Source organism: Ornithorhynchus anatinus, chromosome 17, assembly GCF_004115215.2.
Source record: "Ornithorhynchus anatinus isolate Pmale09 chromosome 17, mOrnAna1.pri.v4, whole genome shotgun sequence".
Classification (NCBI taxonomy): domain Eukaryota; kingdom Metazoa; phylum Chordata; class Mammalia; order Monotremata; family Ornithorhynchidae; genus Ornithorhynchus; species Ornithorhynchus anatinus.
In genome coordinates, this window is record NC_041744.1 from 19,785,046 (window position 1) to 19,812,095 (window position 27,050).

General features: G+C 58.0%; 2 long non-coding RNA genes across 2 annotated transcripts in view; one reads left to right on the top strand and one right to left on the bottom strand.

Moving 5' to 3' along the window:
* The window catches only part of LOC120638910, a 338,450-nt gene that overhangs the window by 2,529 nt on the left and 308,871 nt on the right, over positions 1-27,050 (bottom strand). The gene's annotated exons all lie outside the window — the stretch shown is intronic.
* LOC114817827 lies at positions 1,197-18,793 on the top strand. The gene is made up of 3 exons (XR_003765682.2): positions 1,197-2,036; positions 16,717-16,847; positions 18,602-18,793. It is a non-coding gene; the product is annotated as an uncharacterized LOC114817827 (long non-coding RNA).

Here is a 27,050-nt window from a genome sequence, read left to right on the forward strand (position 1 = left end):
TAACGTACCGGGGCCCAGGCCGTTGGGCGGGTTTGATTCGACAAGACGGTTTAACCTTCGGTTCACGTTGGCCTTCGGGCGTTAGAGAGACGACAGAACGGAAGGTGAAATCCATCGACCGGTTGTACGTGCCGGGCGCCGTACTAAGCGCTCGGGAGAGGACAGAACAATAGGGTTTGAAGACACGATCCCCGCTCACAAAGAGCTAGCCCGGGAGACAGGCAGCAACATAAGTTACAGATAACGGATAACGGGAGAGAATATGGATACGGGCCTAAATGCTTGGGGATGGAGGAAGGAGCGGATATCCAGAGCTTGGGGGGGGGGGGGGGGTGCACACACCGGGCAGGGATCGTCTCTATCTGTTGCCGCACTGTACATCCCAAGCGCCCAGTACAGTGCTCCGCACATAGTAAGCGCCCAATAAATACTACCGAACGAATGACTCCGGGAGCCGAGGCGACCCGGAAGGGAGGCGGGCTGGGGAAAAGAGGGTTTGGGCGGGGAAGACTTTTTGCAGGAGGGGCGATTTTCAGATCGGCAGGGGAGAGAGACGAGATCGAGGTACGGCGGGTGGGTCGGCATTAGAGGAGCGGAGCGTGCGGGCTGAGCTGTCGACGATAATCACGGTATTCGTTGAGCTCTTACTACGTATAAAGCTGGGGCACGTACAAGGTCATCGGGTCGGACACGGTCCCCGTCCCGTGGGGGGGGGGGGGGGGCCGCGGTCTCCATCCCCGTTTTCCAGATGAGGAAACGGAGGCCCGGAGAAGTGAAGTGACCTGCCCAAGGTCAGAACAGAGAAGCGGTGGAGCCGGGATCAGAACTCCGTGGGAGATCGGCGAGGGAGGTGGGGGGGGGGGGCGGGCGGGGAAAGCCGAACGAAGGCCGTGAGGCCGACGGTCAGGGGCGACGGATCGGACTCCGGGTCTGGTGGATTCGAGCCAGAGGCCAGAGCGGGACCCGCTCTCGGACGGCGACCGTATTTAACGCCGAACCGCGTTTCCCCGAGACAGGGGAGCCGCGTGACCATCGCCTTTCCTCGGGCCCGGGTTCCCGAGGCCCCGCCCGAGTCGATCCGGGGCCATCTCGCGAGGGAGAACCGCTCGGGAATATCGTCGTCCGAAATGGTGGCGCGCCGGGGGGGGGGGGGGGGGGGGGGGGGGGGGGGTTGGGAGGGAGAGGCGATTCGTGTCAAGTTATTATGGAGGGAAACAAAGGGAACGAGAAAGGCGGGAGGAGAAATGGAATACGTTCTGGCACCCTAAGTGGAGAGGTCAGTGAGAGACATTAAACTGGAATGATGTCATTATTCCTGGCTTCGTTTCAGGAGCGGCAAGCAGCCAGCGAAGCACTTTGATGTTGTTTATTTACGGCCGTCACCGTCGGCCATCCACGGGCAGCGGAGGGGACTCCGGCCGCGGGTTTTCACGGGCAGCGATCCGGATGTCCCGGACCCTCTCTCTTCCCCCCGAAGTTTCCCCAAGACCTGTCTCTAAGAGTTCTGAAATGCTCTCGCCCTCGGATTATTTCTCTCTAACAACGGTAACGACTACGGCGCCCGCTACACGCCAAACGCTGTTCTAGGAGCCGGGGGATGTCCGTCCGTCTCCCCCGATTAGACCGCGAGCCCGTCCCTGGGCAGGGACCGTCTCCATCTGTCGCCGGACTGTCCATTCCGAGCGCTCAGTACGGCGCTCCGCGCAGAGTAAGCGCTCAGTAAATACTCCCGAACGACCAAATGACCGATACGAGATTCACGGCCCACGTGGGGCTCCCGTTCTTCAGCCCCCTTTTACAGATGAGGGAACCGAGGCACAGACGTTCAATGGGCTCGCCTGAGGTCGTCAAGCAGACACGGGGCGGAGTCGGGATCAGAAGCCCGGGTTCTCTCCACCAGGCCGGGCCGCTTCTCTGGATTTACGTTACCGTCCGTCTCCCCGGCTAGACCGTGAGCTTGTCGTCGGCGAGGGACGTGCCCGTTCCGTGTTGCGCTCTGTACTCTCCCAACCGCCCGGTACGCAGCTCTGCCCACGGTAAGCGCTCAAATCCCACCGAGCGACTCAAAGGCAGCTCTCCTGAGGTGCCCTTGCGCCAGAAGCGGGGGCCTAGGTTACCGAGCCGATGATTAATGACGGCACCCGTTAAGGGCTCGCTACGCGGCGAGCACCGTTCTAAGCGCTGGGCTAGGTACGGGCTCATCGGGTCCCCGTCCCGCACGGGGCTCACGGTCTTCGTCCCCATTTTCCAGCTGGGGGAACCGAGGCCCAGAGAAGCGAAGCGACTTGCCCGCGGTCGCACAGCGGACCAGCGGCGGAGCCGGGATCAGAACCCGGGTCCTCCCGACTCGCAGGCCCGGGCCCCGGCCCGGCGGGGGTCGGGATCGGAACCCAAGTCCTCCCGACCCCTCCCGGGCCCGGGCCCTGGCCCGCGGCAGAGGTCTCCTCTTCGGGAACATCGAGATATCTTTCCGTCCCGCGGCCGGGCACGGGGGGGTGGGGAGACGGGGGGCTTTGGAACGTGTTTTTCTCTCCGACGCCGGGGCCCGTCGGCCCCCCCCTCCAGGTCGAGAAGAGGTTAGCCAGAGACCGGAGCGCTGCCGAGACCACCCGAAGTTCAGGCGATCCTTCTCCTCCCCCCGCCGCCCTCCCCCTCGGATTCGCGGGGCGGCCGCTGAAGTACAGGGAGCACGGAGCGACGGGCCGCAAGGGAAGGAAAGAAACCAACTCCAGGCTGGTAGATCCCCGGAAAACGGACCGCTCGCCCGCCTTCCGCTTCTCCCTCGACCGGGTCGGCTCCGAAAGCCGAGAGGATCCCGGCAGGCCGAACCGGCGCGGCCTCGGTCGTCCCCGAGGGCGTCTCTGAAGCGTCACCCTCGCTTCCATCGCTCCGTCGTATCTGATCCCCGTTTCGGAGGCGAGGGAACGGAGGCGCACGGAAGTCGAGCGACCCGTCCCCGGGCCGCCGGAGGACAGGCGGCGGCGCGGGGATCGCGACCCGGGTCCCTCTGACTCCCGGGCCCGGGCTCCAGCCGCCGGGCCACGCCGCTTGGCCGGCGGCCAACGAGGGACGACCCCCCCCCCGCTCCGTCCCAGCCCGGGCACCTCCCACGATCCCGAAATCAACCCCGGCAGGGCTCTCCCCGCGACCCGAAACCTGCCGGAGGGGCAGGAGAGAACCGAGTCCTCGACGGTGCCACTAGCCGCGGGCGGGGGCCGTTCCCGTTCATTAATCGCGGCGGGACCGGTCAGGCGCCCGCTACGTGCCGAGCGCCGTTCTAAACGCCGGGGGAGATACAGGGTCGTCGGGTTGTCCCACGTGAGGCTCCCGGTCTCCATCCCCAGAGAGGCGACCCGCCCACGGCCACCCGGCCGACGCGTGGCCGAGCCGGGATTCGGATCCGTGACCCGGGACTCCCGGGCCCGGGCTCTTCCCACCGCGCCACGCCGTACTTTCCGATCTTATCGCCGCGGAAAGCGCCCATTAGACGGGACGGAACGAACGATGAGAAGCAGCGCGGCTCTGTGGAAAGAGCCCGGGCTTCGGAGTCGGAGGTCACGGGTTCGAATCCCGGCCCGGCCACTCGTCAGCCGGGTGACTTTGGGCGAGTCGCTTAACTTCTCGGTGCCTCGGTCACCTCCTCCGTAAAATGGGGATTGAGACCGTGAGCCCCACGCGGGACGACCTGATCCCCCCCGTCTACCCCAGCGCTCAGAACGGTGCTCGGCCCGTAGTAAGCGCTTAGACACCGACAACACCATCATCATCATCATCATCATGGGGCAAGGGCAGCTGCCGGGGGAGAGGGTCGACGAAGAAGAGAAAGATCCCGGGGGTGACGGGCGAGCTCAAAGACGGGAGGGCTGGGGAGACGGACCTCCTCGACGCGCAACCGTCGCCCCCGTCTCTCTTTCGCGCGCCCGGTCGCCGGCCGCCGCGTCCGTAACCGTAACCGCTCTCTTTACATTCGCGTCCGTCCCCCTCCGCGGACCGTAAACGCCGTGCGGGCGGGGAACGTGTCCGTTCTACCGTTCTACTCTACTTTCCCGAGCGCTCGGTACGGCGCCGCCGCCGCGATTCGTTCAACGCTTACTCCGTGCCGAGCACCGGGCGCCGGGGTGGATCCAAGGGCGACCAGGTCGTCCCCCGTGGGGCTCGCTGCCTTAGTCCCCGTTCTGCAGAGGAGGTAACCGAGGCACGGAGGGACGCGCCCACGGGAAGCGCTCCACAGACAACACTGAAAGAACGAAGCTCTCCCGCCGGCCCGCCGTGTGACCTCAGATGGGTCGCTGCGCCTCTCCGGCCTTCAGTTTCCTCGTCGGTAAAATGATCGACTATGATCTCACTCGGTCCCTCTCCCCCTTCAGTCGGCCGGCGGTACTTACTGAGCACTTACCGCGTGCGGGGCAACGTACTAGGCGCTTGGGAGAGGACGATACTGACGCGGTCCCCGCCCACGAGGGGCGTCCGGTCTACAGACCTATCCTCTGAGCCCCACGCTGATCGCCCGATATCAAACCCCGGCGCCGGCTCGATGATGAGAAGCAGCGCGGCTCGGGGGAAAGAGCCCGGGCTTCGGAGTCAGAGGGTCCGCGGGTTCGAATCCCGGCCCCGCCACTCGTCAGCTGTGGGCGAGTCACCTCGCTTCTCTGGGCCTCGGTCACCTCCTCTGCAAAACGGGGATTAAGACTCTGAGCCCCACGTGTCTACCCCGGCGCTCAGAACGGTGCTCTGCACGTAGTAAGCGCTTCACAAATACCAACGTTATTATCCATTCGGTCGTATTGGAGCGCTTACTGTGTGCACTGTACTAAGCGCTTGATCCAATCATACGCAGGTCTGCGTGGCTCAGTGGCAAGAGCCCCGGGCTTGGGAGTCGGAGGTCACGGGTCCCGATCCCGGCTCCGCCACTTCATTCAGTGGTATTCATTCACCGAGCGCTCACTACGTGCAGAGCACCGTACCGAGCGCTTGGGATGGACAACTGGGCAACAGATAGAGACAATCCCCGCCCAGCGACGGGCTTTCGGTCTCGTCAGCTGTGTGACTTTGGGCAAGTCGCTTCAACCTCCCTGCGCCTCGGTTCCCTCACCTGGAAAATGGGGATGAAGCCTGGGAGCCCCACGTGGGACGACCCGATCTCCCCGTGTCTACCCCAGCGCTCAGAACGGTGCTCCGCGCATAGCATCACCGTCGTCGTGTCTCTTCGGGGAAGCAGGGTGGCCTAGGGGAGGCGGCCCAGGCGCCAGAGGGACCCGGGTTCTAATCCCGGCCCCGCCACCCGTCCGCTGGGCGGTCGAAGCCAAGTCGCTTCCCGCCCCCGGGCCCCAGCTCCCCCATCTGCGAGACGGGGATGAAGCCCGGGAGCCCCGTGTGGGACGGGGACCGTGTCCCCCCCCCGATTGGCTCGCATCTACCCCAGCGTTCAGGACGGCGCCCGGCCCCTAGCGGGCGCTTGACACGTAGCCCGATCGTCACTACTGAATTCCGGCCCGCTGTCCTAACGATAACCAACGTTGGTATTGGTTAAGCGCTCACTAGGTGCCGAGCGCCGTTCTAAGCGCCGGGGGAGATACGGGGGGGATCGGGTCGTCCCACGTGCGGCTCACACACTTCCAATCCCCGTTTTACGGAGGAGGGAACCGAGGCACCGAGAAGCGAAGCGACCCGCCCACAGTCACCCAGCTGACAAGGGGCGGAGCCGGGAGTCGAACCCGTGACCCCTGACTCCGAAGCCCGGGCTCTTTCCACTGAGCCGCGCCGCTTCTCGTCGGCGAAACGCCCCCGCTCCTCCGTCCCCGTCCCTCGCCGCACCCGCCTCCCCCAAACGCTCGCGCGCGCGCCCCCGGCCGCCCATTTCCAGCGACGGAACCGGGGCCCGAACGTGGCTCCGCCCGCCCCGGGACGACGGCGGCGCGCTTGCGATCCGCCCGGCGGAGGCCGGCCTCCCCCCGGGGGCCCCGCGGCCGGGCCTCGGGTGACCCGCGCCTCCATCGTCCCCCTCCGCCGCTCCGCCGCCTGGTCTCCGGCCCAAAGTCCGCGAGTCAAACGGGGTAACGGGCGGAGACCGAGCCCGGGGCTCAAGGGCCCCGCGGCAGCTGGAAACCATCTCCCCGCCGGAGGAAGGAATCCGGGAAGACCGTCGAGGGGGCGGTCGGCGTCGGCCCCGCGTCGCCGGGAGAGATGCCCGTCGCCCGGGTGACCGTTAACCCGCGAAACCCCGGACGCCGGGGGGGGGGGGGGGGGGCGCGTCCGCATTTAATCGCGACAGCGATCACGGTATCTGTCAACATTAATAACGGTATCAATAATAACGGCATTCGTTAAGCGCTCGCCGCGGGCCCGGCGCCGTCCTAGGCGCTGGGGGGGATACGAGGCCAGCGGGTCGTCCCACGTGGGACTCGCGGTCGTCGTCCCCAAAGTTCCAGCTGAGGTCACCGCGGCCCAGAGAAGTCCGGCGACTCGCCCGAAGTCACACAGCAGACGAGCGGCGGAGCCGGGATCCGAACCCATGACCTCTGACTCCCAAGCCCGGGCTCTTTCCCACCTATCCACCCCAGGGCTAAGAACGGCGCTTGACGCCCAGTAATCTCTCCGCAAACACCACCGTCGTCATTTTGGGGCGGGTACGCTCAGGTCATAGGTGACGACAACTATTATTTAACCTCGCGTGTACCCCGGCGCTTAGAACGGGGCCGGGCACGTAGTGAGCGCTTCGCAAATGCCATCATCATCATCATCATCATCTGGGAGGGTACACTCAAGTCACAGATGATAATGGTAATATCTACTATAACTATTCTTTTTACTACAAAGCGGGGAAAGTAAATGCACGCCGAAGAAAAGCTACCTAGCCTTAGAGCATCTAATAACGACGTCGGTATTTGTTAGGCGCTTTCCCTGTGCCGAGCACCGTTCTAAGCGCTGGGGGAGATACGGGGTTATCAGGTTGTCCCACGTGAGGCTCAGGCTCTTAATCCCCATTTTCCGGATGAGGGAACGGAGGCCCGGCGAAGCGAAGAGACTCGCCCACAGTCACACAGCTGACGGGCGGCGGAGCCGGCGTTCGAACCCGTGACCCCCGACCCCCCCCCCCCCCCCCCCCGCGGAGCCACGCCGCTTCCCTAGACGGGGCTTCATAAGTCAGGAGCACTGACCGGGCGTCCTCCGGGCCAGGCGGCGAACCCACGGCTTGGGAGACCCTGAGGGAGCTCGCGTTCGTTCAGTCGTATTCATTGAGCGCTTACTTTGCGCCGAGCACTGCACCGAGGGGTCGGGAGAGTAGGCTGCGGCAAGCGACAGACGTCCCCTGCCCGGCGGGGTGTCGTCTCCGCCCTCACGGATATGACGTTCTCGGAACCCAGGGTCCCCCGCGTGCCTCCTCTAAGGGTGACGGCTTAGGTATCTTAGGTACCTGTTGCCGACTCGTTCATTCCAAGCGCTTAGCGCGGTGCTCTGCACCTAGTGAGCGCTCGATAAACACCATCGAACGAATGAACGAATAACGGCCGGGGAATCCCCACCCCGAGGACCGCGTTGGGGATTCCACCCCGACACGACTCCGGAGAGCGGGGTTACGACCGGGACGCCGAAGGGATTAGAGACCTTTATCGAACGGGGATCGATTAAGCCCGCGGCTGCTCAAAAATGCTACTGAATACAGATTAACGAGCTCCAGGAGATCAGCGTTAAGACGTCTCAGTTTAAAAACACGCGCCCAAATCAGCACTCCGAAGGGTTCGGGAAGACAGAACCGGAGATCTCCTCCGTCTTCCGAACTCGACGCGCGGGGGGCAACGGGAACGCGGGGCCGTTGAGTCGCCAGACGTGAAAGACGGGCCTTCGATCTTCTCTCGAAGCTGATTCTGTGGCGGTGATAGATGCCGGATCATTCTTTTTAATCCCCACGCCTGAGAGGTTTCCTTTATCCCCAGGAGCGGGTTAAGCGCTACGCGTCCAACGCCGTCACGGCGTGAACTCGAGGGAGAGATCCACAAATTCCATAACGCCACCTGGTCCGACCCTCAGCGACCCGTCTCTGTTTCTCTTCTCCCCGGAGTCGGCTCCGCGAACCGGAAGGGGGCCAAGACCGCCATCTGCCCCTCCCCGGGCTTTCGGGCAGAGAGCGGGATTACGATAGATCCGCGGGACGGGGACGGTGGGACCGGGGGAGAGGGTGGAATCGGCACCCGGATCTCACGGGCGGTTTCGCCCCGTTTGGTGAAACGGCGGGGTCTGGCGACGACGATAGACGATTACGCTCATCTGTGAGGCGCCGACCGCGTGCCCGGCCCCGTTCTCGGCGCCGGGGTGGATACAGGGTAGCTGAGTTGGACCCGGTCCCTGTCCCGCATTCGTTCGATAGCATTTACTGAGCGCTCACCACGCGCAGAGCACTGTACCGAGCGCTCGGAATGGACGAATCGGTAACAGACGGAGACGGTCCCCGCCCCCTGACGTGGGACTCGCCGTCTTCCTCCCCGTTTTCCGGATGAGGCAACCGAGGCCCAGAGAAGCGAAGGCACTCGCCCAGGGTCACGCGGCAGACAGGCGGCGGAGTCAGGATCAGAACCCCCGGATCTTTCTGACGCCCGGACCCGGGTCCCATCCGCCGGGCCAAGCTGCGGGCGGGATCCCCGCCCACGGGGAGACAGCCGATGACGACGGCGGCGTCTGTTAGGCGCTTACTACGTGCCAAGCACCGTGCTAAGCGCTGGGGTCGATACAAGGTAATCAGGTTGTCCCCCGTGGGGCTCACGGTCTCCATCCCCATTTCTCCAGATGAGGTAACGGACCCGGAGAAGTGAAGGTCCCACGGCAGACGGGCGGGGGAGGTGGGATTAGAACCCACGTCCCCCGGCCCCCAAGCCCGGGCTTGCCACCGAGCCCCGCCGCTTCGACTGAAATAACGATTGAAACGACTCTGTCCGTTTCTCTCCCCAAGGCGGGTCCGGTAAGCAGGAGTTTTCATTCGTGTAATTTACGCGGGGCTTCCCGGGGCAGGATCCCCGGGGGCCGGGAGCGGCAGACGCCGGCCCCTTCCTCCCGACCGGAGTCCGGGCTCCCGAGAGGGAGGCGGTCGGTGGTCCGGGCATTTTAGGAGTCTCCCGGGTCGGAGGTCGAAGGGCGGGGCTTGGGGCGTCTACTCCGACAGCGGGGACGCGTACGAGGAGCAGCGTGCCTCAGCGCCAAGAGCCCGGGCTTGGGAGCCGGAGGTCATGGGTTCGAATGCCAGCTCCGCCGCTCGGCGGCTGCGTGACTTCGGGCAAGTCACTTCACTGGGCCTCAGCGACCTCATCTGTAAAACGGGGATTAAAACCGCGAGCCCCACGTGGGACAACCCGATCGCCTCGTATCCCCCTCAGCGCTCGGAACAGTGCTCGGCACAGGGCAAGCGCTTAACGAATGCCATCGTTATCATTATTAAAGGCAGAAGCGGCGTGGCTCAGCGGACGGAGCACGGGCCCGGGAGTCGCAAGGTCAGGGGTTCTAATCCCGGCTCCGCCGCCTCCCGGCTGCGTGGCCTCGGGCAATTCAGCGCTTAGAACAGTGCTCCGCACACGGTAAGCGCTCAACAAATACCAACATCATCAAGTCCCTTCGCTCCTCTGGGCCTCGGTTGTCAAATGGGGATCGAGACCGCGGGCCCCGCGTGGGACAGCCCGACGACCCTGTGTCTACCCCAGCGCTCAGAACAGCGCCCTGCACATAGTGAGCGCCGAAATACCAACATTATTATTATTTCCTGCGTGCGTGCGCCGTATTTAGCGCCGGGGTAGGTGCGAGATAATTGGGTCGGACGCAGTCCCTCTCTCACGTGGGGCTCACAGTCAATCCCCCCTTCTACAGATGAGATAACTGAGGCCCGGAGAAGCGAAGCGACTCGCCCCCGGGTCACACGGCAGACAGGCGGCGGCGCCGGGATTAGAACCCGGGTCCTCCCGACTCCCAGGCCTGGGCTCAATCCACTAAGCCCCGCTGCCTCCCTTAACCGCTCTCGTGCGAAAACAGGAAAATCGCCACTCCCAAGAGGATCACGCAAAGAGAACAGTGCTCTGCACACAGTAAGCGCTTGACAGATACCGACATCATCTAAGCGCCGGGGGAGAGCCAGGGTCATCGGGTCGTCCCACGTGAGGCTCGCGGTCTTCATCCCCATTTTCCAGATGAGGTCACCGAGGCAGAGAGAAGTGAAGTGACTCCCCCCCAGTCACACAGCTGACAAGGGGCAGAGCCGGCATCCGAACCCACGACCAAACAGATATGTCCTTCAAAGAACCGCCACCAGAATCCGAGTAGGAAACTGGAGGAGGAAGAGCAGGGTTCTGGAAATGCATCAGAGAAGTCATCTCTCGCTCTCTCTGCCCCTCTGCCCTACACCCGGTGACAGTTCGTTCATTCAATCGTATCTACTGAGCGCTTACCGCGGGCAGCGCACCGTACTAAGCGGTCGGAACGTACAATTCAGCAACCAGTGGAGACAGTCGCCGCCCACAACGGGCTCCCGGTCCAGAAGGGGCCAGACAGACCTCAAAACTAACGGGCAGGCATCGATTCGTTCATTCCTTAGTCTTTACTGAGCGCTTACTACGTGCAAAGCACTGTAGTAAGCGCTTGGAACGTACAATTGGGCAACAGATAGAGACGACCTCTGCCCACCGACGGCCTTACGGTCTAATCGGGTGAGACGGAGGGGCAAAAACGAGACAACTTCATCACGCGAGATAGAATCGAGGCGATGGACACCCCATTACCAAAATAAACGGGGTAATAAAAATATATACAAATGGGCACAGCGCTGAGGGGAGGGGAAGCGAGAGGGAGGGCATCAATAGCATCAATACAAATAGAATTCTAACAATAATAATAATGATAACGTTGGTATTTGTTAAGCGCTTACTACGCGCAGAGCACTGTTCTCTAGCGATATACCGACTGCCACCCTCCCTTTCAAGGAAAGTCTAACGGGCAGGAAAGGAGAAACAATAAAGAAAAGGGAGGCCGGGAACCGGACACCATTGACCTCTAAAGAGACTCTGCTCCTTCACCCGTATTCATTCAGGCGTATTTATCGAGCGCTGTGTGCAGAGCACCGTGCTGGGCGCTTGGGAGAGTACGACAGAACAACAGAGACGTTCCCTGCCCACAACGGGCTCACGCTTAGAGGTCAAGACTAACCGTCACCCTGTCTATTTCGCTAATGAGATGTACATCACGCGGATTCCATTTACCTGCTATTGCTTCGATGGGACGTTCTTCCCCTCGATTCTACTCATCCCGATGAGACCGGGAGCCCGTCAGAGGGCGGGGACCGTCCCCGTCTGTTACCCGTTTGTCCGTTCCGAGCGCTCGGTCCGGTGCTCTGCACGTAGCAAGCGCTCGATAAATACTATTGAACCAGCGAACTAACCAGGTCCAACTCTACGGCTCACAGACCCGAGCGGTTAGGGGAAAGGTGAGGTTAACCCCCCACGCCTAACTTTCCTTCCCCTTCGCCACCGTCACCAATAGAGTGAGCCACTAGCGGGACCACCCGGTGGCCCTGTCTCTCCCCCGGCGCTCACGACGGTGCTCTGCACATAGTTAGCGCTTAACAAATACCAACGTTATTACTACTATCCCTACCGCCTGCACAACAACGTCCCGGGCCCCTACGGCGTGCAGGGAAGCAGCACGGCCTAGGGGAAAGGGGACGGGCCCGGGAGTCCGGAGGAGCGGCGTTCTAACCAAAAAGATGGCTGTCCCGGGCGCCTACTTTGTGCAGGGCGATGTGCAGTCGGGGCTGCCTCGGGTTTCCGGCTGCCACTCTGCTCTCTTCGGGTTCCTCCATCTGCCTCGTTCTCCTGGCCCCGTCCTTCCTCCGTCTCCCCCGGTTGCGGCTCCCGGAAGGCAGGGACCCCGGGGCACGTTTCCGAACACCTAGCGTTCGGTGGGCGCCGGAGAAATAGCCTGGCTCAGTGGGAAGAGCCCGGGCTCGGGAGTCAGGGGTCACGGGTCCGAAGCCCGGCCCCGCCGCTCGTCGGCCGTGTGACTTGGGGAAAGTCACTTCACTTCTCTGGGCCTCAGGTACCTCATCTGAAAAATGGGGATTATCTGTGAGCTTCACGCGGGACAACCTGACGACCCTGGATCTACCCCAGCGCTCAGAACGGCGCTCTGCACACAGTAAGCGCCGCTTAAATGCCAACATTATTATTATTCTTACGCCGTGACTGGCCGATCGATGGATCGACTGACTGGACATCTGCTCAAGCCCAGAGTCGAAGGTGCCGTTGAGTTTTCGGGGAAACTACTGAGCCACAGATTGCTGCTGAATTTAGCTGCGGAGGACCGTCTCGCCTCTAAGAAACTATAAAAAACCGTGCACTGCCTAAACAAATCCACTATATCCTCCCAGGTCCGGAACGACGCCCCGCGCGCAGTAAGCACTCGGCAGAGACTCCCGATCGATCACGAAACATCAACACCTTCGCGCGGCTTCACTCACAGAGCTCGGAATCCAACGAAGCTGGGAATACCGATGCGTGTTCTCCTCCCCATCTAGTTCCCCCTAAAGTCTCCAGTGATTAAACCGTCTTCCCGAGCGAGAATCATCTCAGGAAATCCTGAGAGAGCGTCGTACGCTCAAACTCATGCACCGGAAATGGCTTCCAAATCCTCCAATTCCCAAGTTTCGCTCAGAGGCAGCCCCCCTCCTCGCTCCCTGTCCAGACCCGTTGCTCCGCCGAGAACCGCTCCGCGGAACCGACTGCATTTCGGTGCTCGGCGGGTTTGATCTCGCAAACCCGACTCTTCAAATTTCACTCCCTCTGTCCCTTCCCTCCCTGCCCCGTTCCAGTTTACCCGGCGCTTAGAATAGTGCTCGGCGCACAGTGAGTGCTTGACACCAAAATTATGATTATTAGAATATACGAAGAGATCGTTTACGTTCCACTGGAAGAAGAAAAAGTGGCGTGAAACTAATTTCCTTAACTAGATATTGCGGAAGAAGGGTGGGAGGGAGGAGGGCGTGAGAGATGATCACAACAACAATACTAATAATGAAAATGGTAATTGTTATGCACTTACTATACGCCAAGCACTCAACCGAGCGCCGGGGTAAATACAAGATAATGAAGGTGGACACGGTCCCCGTCCCACAGGCGGCTTCCGACCTAAGCGAGAGGGAGAATTTAACAAGTTCCGAATCCCCATTTTACCAAAGAGGAAACCAAGGCCGAGACCAATCGGGTGACTTATCCGAGATCACCGGGATCGTCAAGAGGCGGAGCCGGGATCTGTACTTTCCGAGCGCTTAGTCCAGTGCTCGGCACATAGTAAGCGCTCGGTAGATACTATTGAATGAATGAATCATTACAGCCCAGATCTCCTGACCCCCCAGGCCGGTGTTCTTTCCACCGGGCCAAGATACTTGGAGAGACTAAACCGGGCAAGAGAGGGTGAAAGAAAGAGGCCGAGAGGGGGAAGGGGGGCCGGTGGAAACATTCTGAGGTCCGCGGGATAAACCTACGTCTCCCGGTCAGGTCGAGCCCCCCGGTCTGGGACGGAAGTAAAAGATTCTCAAGGCAGGGGCCTGGTTTTCAACCGTCTGCCCTCAGAGAACGAAAACGCTTCCCTTACCGCCCTAAGCCATTTCATTAAATAGCATTTAATACCGAAATTAAACTACTCGGCAACAAAGGCTTAGCCGAGTTCTAGATTCGGGTCAGCGGCAGGCGACCTCGTCATTATCGGGCACAAAGGCAGAAGGCACTCTCCGGGGACGTAACTGCATTCGAATCGGATGCCGCACCGGTTGAAATGAGAACCGTTAGCCATCTGAAGAGGCACTTTAGAGATCCATTTGACGGCGGATACCCTGGGCTCCTTAAAATGAAGGAAAAGGGAAAACGCAAGGGCGTCTTCTTCGGAAAATCCCCCCGCCTCTTCGTGGCCCAAGTCGGAATCTATCACCGGGGCTCGGTGTTGGGTGAATAGGTGTGTGAGTCGGGAGCCGGGCTGGCAGGTATCCAGAGGCCTTATATCCGATAAAATTCACAGTCCTCCCCGTCAGAGAAAGATGAGATTTCCCAACGATTAAATCTAATTCCCATCACTTCCTATCAGGCGTCTCAAACCACAGAACAGGCCGGAGAGACGCCAGCAGCGCGAGAGGAAGAAGACGGGGCGCTTTGGTCACGGATAAACCCAGCCAGAGATGGCTGATGGGAGGCCAGCCGGTCTCCGAGGCCCAGAGACGAGCGGACTTGCCCGAGGACACCCAGCGGGCCGGAGGCAGAGCTGGCAACAGAGCCCCGTGGCCTTTTCCCTGAGCCAAGCTGCCTCCCCGGCTCTTAACCGGGGAAGGCGTCGAGGGGCGAGTAACTGGGAACGTTGAATTTCAGATACGGAAGGGGCGGGCAGGACACCACAACGTCTGCTGCCGACGGAACGTTCCTTCTTCACATTCATTCGCATTTTCCGAGCGCTTACCGTGCGCGGACACCGTACCGAGCGCTCGGAAATTCGGTGTCGGAGAGAGACAGCCCCCTCCCCCACAACGAGCTTCACATTCAGCGGAACTCTCTTTTGTCACCGCTTCCGACGAGTTAGCCCGTTCCTGCCTTCCCGGCCTCGTTGCCCTTCCGTGAACAGTCCATCGCCTCGGTCAACGGTATTCATTAAGCGCTTGGCACGTGCAGAGCACCGTACCGAGTGCTTGGGAGAGCAGAACGTCCGCAGCTGAATTCGTGAGGGTCCACGTGTGCCATTACGGTGCCCTTGCAAGGAGGGGGACGAACAATCAAAATCAAACGGAGACGCTCTTCGGAAAAGAAGTAAACAAACAGGAATTCCTCCATTTTTTTTTTTCCGGGGCGCTAGACACAACCATCTCTAGAAGGGGCGAAATCTGACATTTTGGGCCACCGGTGAGGCACCCAGGAGCTTCTCCCTCTCTCCCGTTACCGAAACTGGAACTCTATAGGGTCTTCCAAAACAGATCAAAACACGTATCAGGCTGCCCAAGGCGGAAGAAAGCCAAACTAACCATCCACTACGGTCTAGAGGAAGATTTCCCTGAATCCGTAACAGGGGATCAAACAGGCGATCGATCTCTCTCTCTGCCTACGGCATATCGATTCGCCTGGGGGCAGACTGGAGAGACGGCTAGAGGAGTTAGTTACGCTATGCCTCGTTATTATTCACGAATTTGTTAAGCGCCTCATAGGTACCAAACACGAGGTAGGGATAAGGTCCCATAATAAGGTGGAGCACGGTCCCTGTCCCACGTGGGGCTCACAGACCCACAGACAGGGAGGCTGGGGAGTCTATCCCCATTTTACAGATGACAAAGCTGAGGCGCAGAGAGAGAAGACGACTTGCTCCAGGTCACACGGCGGGTCCGGGGCAGACCGGCGGTTAGAACCTCGGTCTCCCGACTCACAGGCGCAAACGCCCTCCCTCCTACTTATCGAGCGCTTACCGTGTGCACGACGACAGTTCCAACGGTGACTCTTCCCCACCTTCAAAGTCTTATCCAAGGCCCACCTCCTCCAAGAGGCCTTCCCTCACTAAGCCCTCCTTGCCTCTCCTCCCACTCCCTTCCGCATCAGCCCGACTCGCTCCCTTTCTTCATCCCCTCTCCCAGCCCCACAACACCGATGTCCGGATCTGTGATCTATTTATTTCTATTCATGTCCGTCTTCTCCTCTAGACCTCGAGCTCACCGTGGGCAGGGAATCTATCTATTGCCGCACCGTACTCTCCCAAGCGCTCGGTACGGCGCTCCACGCGGGGTAAGCGCTCGATGAACGCGACCGACTGACGGACACTACGCCACGCTGCCTTTCGGGGCCGGGCCCACTTCAGATGAGCAAGATGAGCAACTGCTTCAGCATGTCGGCCGCTGTACTGGCTGTTTGGATCTGCAGCTTTTTAGGACTCCCTGTTTAAAAGTACCAGCGCCCTTGCAGGGCCAGGAAATTCCCACCACTATCTGGTTTGGGGGAGAGACGGAAGACGACTGGGAAAAAGGAAAGGGGAGTGGGGCAGAAGGCGAGCTACTTAAACATCACTTCCTAGACGGTACCTGCCTCTCAGAGACCTCAGGGGCCCGGGAATCAGAAGGTCGCGGGTTCTAATCCCAGCTCTGCCACACGTCTGCCGCGTGACCTCGGGCAAGTCACTTCACTGCGCCTCAGTTCCCTCACCTGTAAAATGGGGATGAAGACTGCGATTCCCCACGTGGAACGGGGACGGTCGAACGGGGACTGCCTCCAACCTGATTTTCTTGTATCCACCCCAGAGCTTAGTACAGAGCCTGGCACGTAGTGAGCGCTTAAATCCCACAATTACTATTACTACTTGGGACTTAGGGTTTAAGCGGCGGTTTCCCTTTCTTCATTCTCAGCTGGTAGAAGGAAAGTGAGAAGGGAAAGATGGATGTGTGAATAAATGAAAATCTAATCAGCAGAGGCGGACAACGGGCAACCTTCGCCGGTGCCCAGGGCCCGTATTTCATCGTTTCCACGGGATCCCCTCACCCACCGCGACTCCCGCTTTGCATCCCGGTCGCGAAGGCCCCCAAGATCAACCCCCGCTGCCCACCTCCTGCCCTCCCTCGGCGAGACGCTCAGGGGTTTCTTCGGCTAGACGGTCAATCTGTGATCTGCCTAAACCCTGGTTTGATTAGACGGTAATTTCTGTAATCTCTCCTCCTCCCTTTGGTCGCGATAGGTAGCGAACCGCATTCCGGGGGGAGGCCTCTCTCGGATTCCCCTAGTTGAGACTTCGGAGCCCGGCAGATGGTTTGGAAACGAGTACGAGCCAATATCCACAGGGCGAAGACCGTCCAGGCCGACGAAATGGTACGAGTTTTATATATTCCAATTTTCCAAATGCGCCCCCGTGGCCTTCTGTCTTCAGATCGCCTTGGAGCTCTTCATTTCTCTTCAATCCTCCCGATTTCTTTCCCTCGCATTCGTCTTCGAGATCAATTAAAAATCGTTTTCCTTGTTGAATCATTTAAAACGCATTCATTCTGCGTCCATCCTGATGAATTAGCAAGCCTGTTTTCTCCCTGGCTTTTTTCTGATTCCATTTCTAAAAATTCATGTTTCTTTTTTAAAAATCTAATGGCTAAAAATTATACCCTCTGGGCTTTGACTCCACAAAGATCCGTGGCTTCCTGCAGAATTCCGCCGCACCCCGGCCCTGCCCCTTAACCCCGTCCCCTTGCCAAGGGACACAGGACGTCACCCGTCCTCTAAAAACCCATCCTCGGCGGCTCTACCCAGGGTCCTGGCAACCTGATTCTCTTACTCTAACAGTGTCCCTTAAATCCAAAGGAGACTCCCATTAGATTATAAACTCCCTGAGGGTGGGAACCGGGTCCACCCACTCTATTTTAACAATAATAATAATTATTATTATTATTATTATCATCATGGCATTCGTTAAACACTTACTACGTGCCAAGCACGGTTGTAAGCGCTGGGGTAGATACAAGGTAATCATTTTGTCCCACGTGGGGTTCAGTCTTTATCCCCCTTTTACAGATGAGGTAACCGAGGCACAGAGAAGTGAAGGGGCTTGCCCAAGGTCACCCAGCAGACAAGTGGCAGAGCCGGGATTAGAACCCATGACCTCTGGCTCCCAAGCCCGGGCTCTTGCCACTGAACCATGCTGCTGCTCTCCCAAGTGGTCCATACAGAGTGAGGGCTCGATTAACGACGACAATAACGATGATAACAATAATAATGTTGGTATTCGTTAAGCGCTTACTATGTGCCGAGCACCGTTCTAAGTGCTGGGGGAGATGCGGGGCAATCAGGTCGTCCCACGTGAGGCTCACAGTTACTCCCCATTTTACAGATGAGGTAACTGAGGCACAGAGAAGCCAAGCGACTCGCCCACAGTCACACAGCTGCCAAGCGGCCGAGCCGGGATTCAAACCCACGACCTCTGACTCCCAAGCCCGGGCTCTTTCCCCTGTGACGGTCTTTGCTAAGCACCTACCGTGTGTCAGGCACTGTACTAAGCACTGGGGTGGATACAAGCAAATCGAGTGGGACGCGGTCCCTGTCCCGCCCGGGGTTCACATTGTCAATCCCCGTTTTACAGACGAGGTAACTGAGGCCCAGACAAGTGAAGTGACTTGCCTAAGATCACACCGCCGTACGAGCGACTGAGTGACCGTATTCCTTCCAATGGACTCCTTTCGGGGCTCCCGGATTTTGTATTTCTCCAAGTACTTACGGCGCAAGTGTGATCGACCGACAGGCAATGAATGCTATCATTACCACTAGACCGCAAGCTCCTTGAGAGTGGGGAATGCCCAGAGCATAGACCTGAGAGTCAGAAGGTCATGGGTTCTAATCCCAACTCTGCCACCTGTCTGCTGCGTGACCTCGGGTAAGTCACTTCACTGGGCCTCGGTTCCCTCATCCGTAAAATGGGGATGGAGAAGGTCAGCCCTACGTGAGACGGGGACTGTGTCCAACCTGATCTGCTTGCATCCACCCCGGGCGCTTAGTACGGTGCCTGGCACATAGTGAGTGCTTAACAAATACCACACGAATCATCATCATCATCATCTTCTGTTCCTACTGTGTTCTCCCAGGAAATGTTGGCCCTCAGGTGGCACTCAAAGAACAGGATCGACGGATCGATCGATCGACCGACTGACGGATTGGAGGAGTAGAGACCTAACCTGGATAAATTTCGGGCTTCAAGACCGGGGCCGGCACAACCACGTCCTTCCGCAAGAAAGAAATAAAATCCGAGTCGCAGGCCGCAGGTGGCAACATTTTTACACAAGGTAAAAAAAAAAAAACCAAAAAAAAAAAAAACCCCGACTATCAATCACTCGGCACCTTGGCCTTCCGGTTCCCCGGCTCCGCCCTCTCCAACGCGTTTTCTTCCGTCCATTGGATTTTGCCCCAGGGAAGATTTCTTTTACTTATTAGGTCGGGGAAAAAATAACGAGTCTGTTTCCCGCGGGCCTGTCGGCACCAAAAGGACAACCAATCGATTTGATGAAATGCCGCTGAAGACGTCTCTCGGCTCCGAGCGTTCTCTACGGAGGAGGGTCGATACGTCCGAGGCATCCCTCGTATCCGGGGAAGGCGTGATCGGCAATCTGAGCCCCCCCCAGGCCGTTCCGGCTTGTTTCGAGACTCCCCGGACCAGGTGATTTCCCGCAGAACCTTTTCTGGTTTACTAGAGAAACGGCAGTAAACTCCCATGGTCAGAAGCAACGTAGCCTGGATCTGGGAGTCCCAAGACCTGGGTTCTAATCCCGGTTCTGCCACTTGCAGGCTGTGTGATCTTGAGCCACTTCTCTGGCCTCAGTTTCCTCATCTTTAAAATGGGGATTCAAAACGAGTTCTCCCCTCTACTTGGATCGGAAGCCCTCCGAAGGCCAGAAACCTGATTATCCTCTATCCCCCACAGCCCGCTTCGTTCGGTGTTTCTCTCCCTAGCGGCGCCTGTTACGCGCTTATTATGTGCCAGGCACCGTAATACACGCTGCGGTGGATACGAATTAATCAGGTTGGATACGGTCCCTCTCCCACGGGGGGCTCGGTCTTCAGATGAAAATTCAAAACCCTCTGCCATTTGCTGGGCATTCCACTGCCGAGAACGATGATGGCATCTGTTAAGCGCTTACTCTGGGCCAAGCGCTGTTCTAAGCGCTCGGGAAGATAACAGGGAAATCACATTGTCCCACGTGGGGCTCCCGGTCCCAATCCCCATTTTACAGATGAGGCCACCGAGGCCCAGAGGAGTTAGGTGACTTGCCCAAGGTCACAGCAGACAAGCGACAGAGCCGGGATTAGAACATGGAGAAAGCATGGCCTTAGCTGGCAGTCTGCCACCGGCTACTTCTCCTCGCATTTTTGCGTTTATTATGTTGCAGACCCAGCTCCTATTTGTGTCCGTCTTCCCCCAGTGGATCGTAAACTCCCTGAGGGCGAGGACTGTGCCACCTTCTACTCCCCTCTCCCAAATGCTCAGTGCGCCGCAGAGAGTAGGCGTCCAATAAATACCATCGTCAATGGAGAGACTGAGAACGTTCCCCAGTCGCTGGGCCGGTCAGAGATGTTTACGCGGCATCGGGAGACGCGGCTTTCGCCGAGCTCTCTGGCCCTCTTCCATCGCTTTTAACCGGGTGGTCCGGAGGGGCGGGGAAAACGAACTCGAAAGCACTCCCACACCGACCCGACGCTTCATCTATTACGTTTCCTTCCTCGATTTGGTTTGGATCCGCATCTTCCATCTTTTGATCTTTGGTGAAGAATCCAATATAAAACTGGAAACGCTTATATGTAGTATGAGCGTCAGGGGCCGGCTTTCAACCTCCGAGGCGACTCGAGTTCAACATCACCTCTTTTTTTTCTTTCTTATCCTTACCGAGTGTTCAGTACCTCATTAAGGACTCGTGAAGGAATGACACAAGTCCAAGATCTAGTCCTTCCCTACGGGAAGCTTACCCTCAACGGCTATTACACTACTCTCCCGACAACAGTCCGTGCATTCATTCAATCCTATTTACTGAGCGCTTACTCTGCGCAGAGCACTGTACTAAGCGCTCGAAAAGTACAATTCGGCAACAAACACTACAGACGATAACGCTGAATCTCTGTGTTATCAACAGGTCCCGAAATGGACTTTCTGAGCAAATATGTGATCTCACACTCCAGCTCCTAGCATTTAGCAAGCGCTTACTAAATCTCGTGATAACAGTACTAACGATCACTATTAAATATCAGAAGAGGAAGGGGGAGGTTACTGGAATACGCCAACTACTCGGACGTGAAGGGGTCTAAAACTTTTCTTCCCGGCTTTTTTTTTTTCCCTCTTGGAGCCACTGAACAAATAAGTGACCTTCCCGAAACAGCACGGTTTGCTTTAAAAACAAATCCGTCGGTTGGCTTTAGAAAAACGTGTGCGCGTGTTTTTGCATTCTTCCCATATCCCTTTCGAGGGTGTTCGGGGCCAAAGGAAATATTATTAAGGCAACTCAGGAGGAATTCTGGCAAAATCAGAGAACACAATGCTGCTATCTCATGAGTGGCTCAAAACGGAGAGAGGGAGGGAGGAAGAGAAACAGAAATACGTTCGCGTGTTTACTCGGAAAAAAAGCCGCAACTTCAGAAAGTATCGGCGAGGAACGAACTGTACTGGAAGCACGGAACCGACTCCACGCTCATTAAAATGTGGCCTTCGGGTCCTCCGAAAGGCTCTCATGCCTGAAGATCTCACAAGGCCCCACGGTAACACCGAGCACGGTAACTATATCGCCGCAGCACTCTGGCAGATGGGAGCTCGAGGTGTTAAACCCTCCTGGGTCGAGGGGTTTAAGACGAAGGTTCCGTCCCTTCGGCGCTGGAATCGAACACGGTCCCCCGAGGGGCCGCGTGCAAAAGTCGGCGTGCGTGTGAGCATGGGTGCGTTCGTATGTGCGTGTGAGAGAGAGACACAGTGACCGCAGGTGACCCTAAGCCCTTTCAGAAGCGAACTAGTCCTAACTACCACGCTCACGCCTACAGTACTCGGCAACGTTAACTAGTCTTGCAGGGGTACCAGGAAAGGAGACTTTTCGATGCATTCTTCTCCCAAGGTGGTTTGGCAAGGCTAAGCGTTACTTACAGAGACCCGGCAAGAGGGCGGGGGACAGAGGATGCGACCTTCGAGTCTCTCGACGAGATGAAACACGACGGCCCGGGAAAGCATCCGGCTCTCGAGGGGCGCGCGCCGAGTCCCAGCCGAGAACCGGAGACCGCACGCAAATTCCATTTCTGGATTAAAGGTTCATCCAGGCCCGGGTGCTTATCACCAAGAGCATCCCTAGGAGGCTTGGACACACCGCACGCCGGCCCTCCTACGGGACACCCTCCCCCCCTCTGCGGGTAGCGATGGACCAGCTGACTCTCCTACTCTTCCTTCTACAATGCGATCCGTTAATCAATCGTTTTTATTGAGCGCCGTTCGCAGAGCACCGTACTAGGCGTTTGGGAAAGCAAAATTTAACTGGTAGGTAATAATAGTGATTATGGCACTTGCTAAGTGCTTACCACGTGCCGGGCACCAGACGGAGCGCAGAGGCGAATACACGCAAATTGGGTTGGACGCGGTCCCCGTCCCACCCAGGGCTCACAGTCCCAAGCCCCATTTTACAGTCGAGGTAACGGAGGCCCAGATGAGCGGAGTGACTTGCCCGGTGTCGCGGAGCAGACGCGCGGCGGAGCCGGGATTGGAACCCGTGACCTTCCGACTCCCGGGCCCGGGCTCTATCCACTAGGCCACGCTGCTTCTCACTTACCCGTACGTCTCCTGCCCTCGTTGAGCTTAGGGTCTCGGTAAATACTCTCTAAGTCTTCCGACAGCCTCAAGATTTTCCTCTCTGACCCCTTCCTTTATGGGCCCCCTCCTCCCCTCCCACCCCCCAAAATGATTCCACACCCTTCTAGGCTCTATTGACAACAATTTCAAGATATTTCCTGCTGAACAGAAATAGGGTACAAGCTATTAAAAATCTCTACACCTCATAAGCGACCGCAGGACCCCCGCACTGATCCTCATTTGAATATTTTACTCCCGAGTCAAAGGACGGCGGGAGAATTTCACCTTCAGCAGGGTTTTTCCCCTCTGCTGGCTTCCTGCTTAGGTTCAAACTTCCCCATGCTTTGAAAAATATCCGGTTTGGGATTGTAATAAGAGTCACCTCCTACCCTTGCCCACACGGAGTAGAGAAATTAAACAGCAGCACGAATTTCGCGGTAAGTGAATATCGAGACCCAGGTCCGAGGGTAGGACGGTCTTGTGGGCAGAGCTTACAACGGGGAGTCAGAAGACCCAAGTTCTAATCCCAGCTCCGCCTCTGGCCTGGTGTGTCATCTTGGACAAGTCACCACACGGGACTCACCCTCTGAATACGCCTAATTAATTAACAGAAAAGACGGGCAAAAGCTAAGTGTAATCTCATTCCACCTCTAGGTCCTTCCGGATTTTCCAACCCAAATCATTTCCATTAGAATACTCAAAAAACGTAGGGGAGAAGAGCTACACTAAGGAGCAAAATAGAATAACAACGAATAGGGTGATTATTAATAACAACAGCAGCACCTAAGCATTTCCTCTGTGTCAAGCACTGTCTCGAGCGCTGGGGAGGGTACAGGTTAATCAGACCAGACTCCCCGTACTCCACGGGGCAGAGCTCGGGCCTGGGAGTCAGAAGGTCACGGCTTCTAATCCCAGTGCTGCTACTTGTCTGCTGCGTGACCTCGGACAAGTCACTTCGCTTCTCTGGGCCTCCGTTACTTCAAACTGCAAAGTGGGAATTGAGATCGGGAGCCCGAAGTCCGTCTTGATCACCCTGTATCTACCCCACTGCTTTAGAACCGAGCTTGGCACGTAGTAAGCGCTTAACAAATGCTACCATCATTAGAAGCTCTTAGAGGGCAAGGGACTTGCCTGCTAATAGCGTGGCTCAGTGGAAAGAGCCCGGGCTTGGGAGTCAGAGGTCATGGGTTCGAATCCCAGCTCTGCCACTTGCCCCAAGTCACACAGCCGACCGGTCACTTCTGGGCCTCAGCTACCTCATCTGTAAAACGGGGATTAAGACCGTGAGCCTCACGTGGGACGACCCGAGGACCCTGTCTCTCCCCCAGCGCTTAGAACGGTGCTCTGCACAGAGTAAGCGCTTAGCAGATACCAACATTATTAATATCACTGTCTCTCCCGGGTGGTTAGTGCCGTCCTTGACCCTCGGAAAACTCTCAACTGATACTATGGCTCGAACCATCCTCCCCAGAAAAATCCCTCTCAAGAAGCACTCCGCCCAGGCAGCTCTGACTATTCACAGCATGGCTCAGTGGAAAGAGCCCGGGCTTGGGAGTCAGAGATCATGGGTTCGAATCCCAGCTCTGCCACTTGTCGGCCGTGTGACTGTGGGCAAGTCACTGAACTTCTCTGTGCCTCAGTTACCTCATCTGTAAAATGGGGATTAACTGCGAGCCTCACGTGGGACAACCCGATGACCCCGTATCTACCCCAGCGGTTAGAGCCGTGCCCTGCACATAGTAAGCGCTTAATACCAGCGTTATTATTATTCACGTCTGGTCCGAGGGAGAGAAAGCGGAACGCTCCTCCGGCCGAAAAAGAAATTCCGAGAGGAAAAAAGCCGCCTCCCTTCCTTGAAAGAGCTGCATTCTGGGAATGTGCCTAGCCCACGGGCTGCCAGGAGACAGCAGCGGTACCCTCATTCACACTCGCATCTGCTGGCATGAGCGGGCAATTTCCATGCACAATTGCACATCGCTTAATTGCTTAACTGCCTCTGCCAGGAGCTTGCTTACAGGTTTGAGTCTTTTTTTTTTTTTTTTTTTTTTAAAATACGTTGACTGGGTAGTCGGGTCGGACGGCTAGAGCGGTCGAGTCATATTGCACGTAGAAATACGCGCCCCCATGAACCCCGACAGACTGGGGTTCAAGGGGTGCCTGGCAGAGGAGGAGGTTGTCGACCTAGGGAGCCGCTGCCTCCCTTTGCTACGTGGATGTTGGCGCGTGCGAGGGGTGGCCAGGTGTGCCCGCCTCCCTAAAAGCACACTGTAAGTGCTAAAATACCAGAATTATTATTGCTTGCTGGGTGACCTGGGACAAGTCACTTAATAATAAATGGCATTTAAATGCTACCTTCTCCGCTCCTCAGTTTCCTCAACTAGAAAACGGGGATACCTGTTCTCCCTCCTACTTTGACAGAGACCGTGTCCGACTTGATGAACCTGCACCTATCCCAGAGTTTAGAACAGTGTTCGACATACAGTAAGTGCTTAACAAATACCATAGTTTAAAAAAAAATAACGTACCAAGCACTTGGGAAGACGCAACGGAGTCGGTAGACCTCTCCAGATCGGGATTTAAAATACAGCCCCGACGGACCTTTCCTTCAGACAGTCCCTGACGGCAAACAGAGGTGATATTTCAAAAGTAGCCATGACTGGTCTCTGTTTGAAAAAGGCCTTAATAAAGGGAAGACAAAGTCTCCGGCCCAAAGTTGACGTTCAGACCCCGAGGGACCTCTGTCCCATAAACATTAGCTCGGGGGGCCTTGGGATCTGGGTGGATTTTCCTAGGAGCGAAACGCGATCCGCCAGCTCGTATCGAGGAGGATCTTTCAAAGCCTCCGGCCGGTTGAGACGCGACACCCCAGGCCGCCCCCGAGCTTCCGAGAAAGAGGCTGTCGACGCGGGCCAAGGGACGTGCGTAAACAGCGAGGAGAAGACCGAGTGGAAAGCCACGATCCTAACAAACCGCCTCTGACACAGCTCAGTCTAACGGCATTTAGTCAACTCCTACTGTTCGCAGGGCACGGCTCGAACCGGGGGGGAGGGCACAGAAGAGTTAGGAGATTGGAAACGGGGATCCTATCTCGCGGGGGGAGGACAGACACTAATACGATTTGCAGATGGGAGGAGAAGGAAAGACGGGCTCCGTACACAAGTTAGGATTTAAAGTGCTAGGGTACGGAAGATACGTCCAAAAATGCTACGGGAGCTGTGAACACCCAAGTCGGCAGATGGCGCGGAGGTATTGAACAAGCAGTCGGGGAGGGGAAGAATCGGGGAAGATTAGGTTTTTGTTTCTTCCGGGAGGGGCGGATGGGGGCTTGTAGTATTCGTTGAGCACCGACCATCCCAGGCACCGTCCTGAGCGCCGGGGTGAATACGAGCTAATCGGGTGGGAACACGGTCCCTGTCCCAAAAGGGACTTACGGTCTTCATCCCCGTTTTACAGATGAGGTAACTGAGGCACAGATAAGTTGAGCGACTCGCCCGAGGTCACCCGGCAGTCTAGCGGCAGAACTGCGAGTAGAAGCCAGGTCCTTCTGATTCCCGGGCTCCATCCACTAGGAAACGCAGCCCGACATGGACGTTAATCATGGAAGGCCTCCTGGAGGAGCTGTGACATCAAAAGGGCTTTGAAGATGGAAAAGCCGCAAAATCTTTCCCATTTCCCTCTATTCCTAGTGAAACATGCCCTCGGAAGAGTTCTCCTTTAGTTGGTGGCATTCTATCTTCCGCTTAGCTTAAATTTTTCTGGCCAGAGGGAAGGCCATCGCCGCAAGACGGACCCTGGTTCGGAAAACTCTGCCATCACCTATCTTCAGCCCACGCGACACCGGGCTCCCGCGCTGACCACCCCGTCGAGAGAATGGGGAGTTCATTCCCGACGGGAAACTCCGCCAGGAGAAGAGAAAGGAACGAAGCGGGTGGGGTTGATTTCAAAGGCACCGGCCAGGAGAGCCGTTTGGGCCTTCAACTCACAAGATCCAGCTTCAGCTCCGGCTGCCCCGTCTTCCAGGGAGCTCCTCTCGCCCAATTACCCTCAGACCCTCGGGCAGGGTTTCTAAGGGTGACGTTAACCCTCCCCGTCTCAGATCCGCGCGGACGCAAGGACTACAGAGAGCTCCGAGGAAACCCCTGCTCCTCCGGAGCCGGTCCGAGGTCCGCCCCCCCCGCCGCCGAAGCCACGGGACCGGGCTTCGGCCGGAAGCCGTGGCGTCGGACGGCGGACAACTGTGGGGGTCGGAGAAGTGCTGGGAACCGGCCCCTCCTCGAGCTCGGGGCCCCGGTCTGCCCTGCCAAGGCCCAGCCGGCTCTCGGCGACTTCAACGGGATCTTCTGGGCGAGTGCGTGCTGAGAAGGCGGGAGCTTCGTTTCATCTTCGCTGGGCTCGACGTCCCGCGCGGCCCCCCCCGCCCCAGGAACGAGGCGGCAGAAGAAAGGGGCCTTTCAGCGAAGCCCGGTGATCAGCGGGGTGCCCGTTTAACACGAGCACCCCCTCTTCTCCGTCCTTCCCCTCAACTCGCTGGCCTTCGGTGGAGACGGGGCCCAGATGGCTGCTGATAAAATGGCTCCCTTCTTCCTCAGCGGTCCTTAAGGACACAGCGGCGTGAGACGAGGCGGGTTTCCTCGCGGGCAGGTGAAGGAAGAGATGTCTACCCACCCCGCTGGGCTCCATCTTAAAGGCCTCACCTTTGACTCGTCGAATTTCAGCCAAGAGAA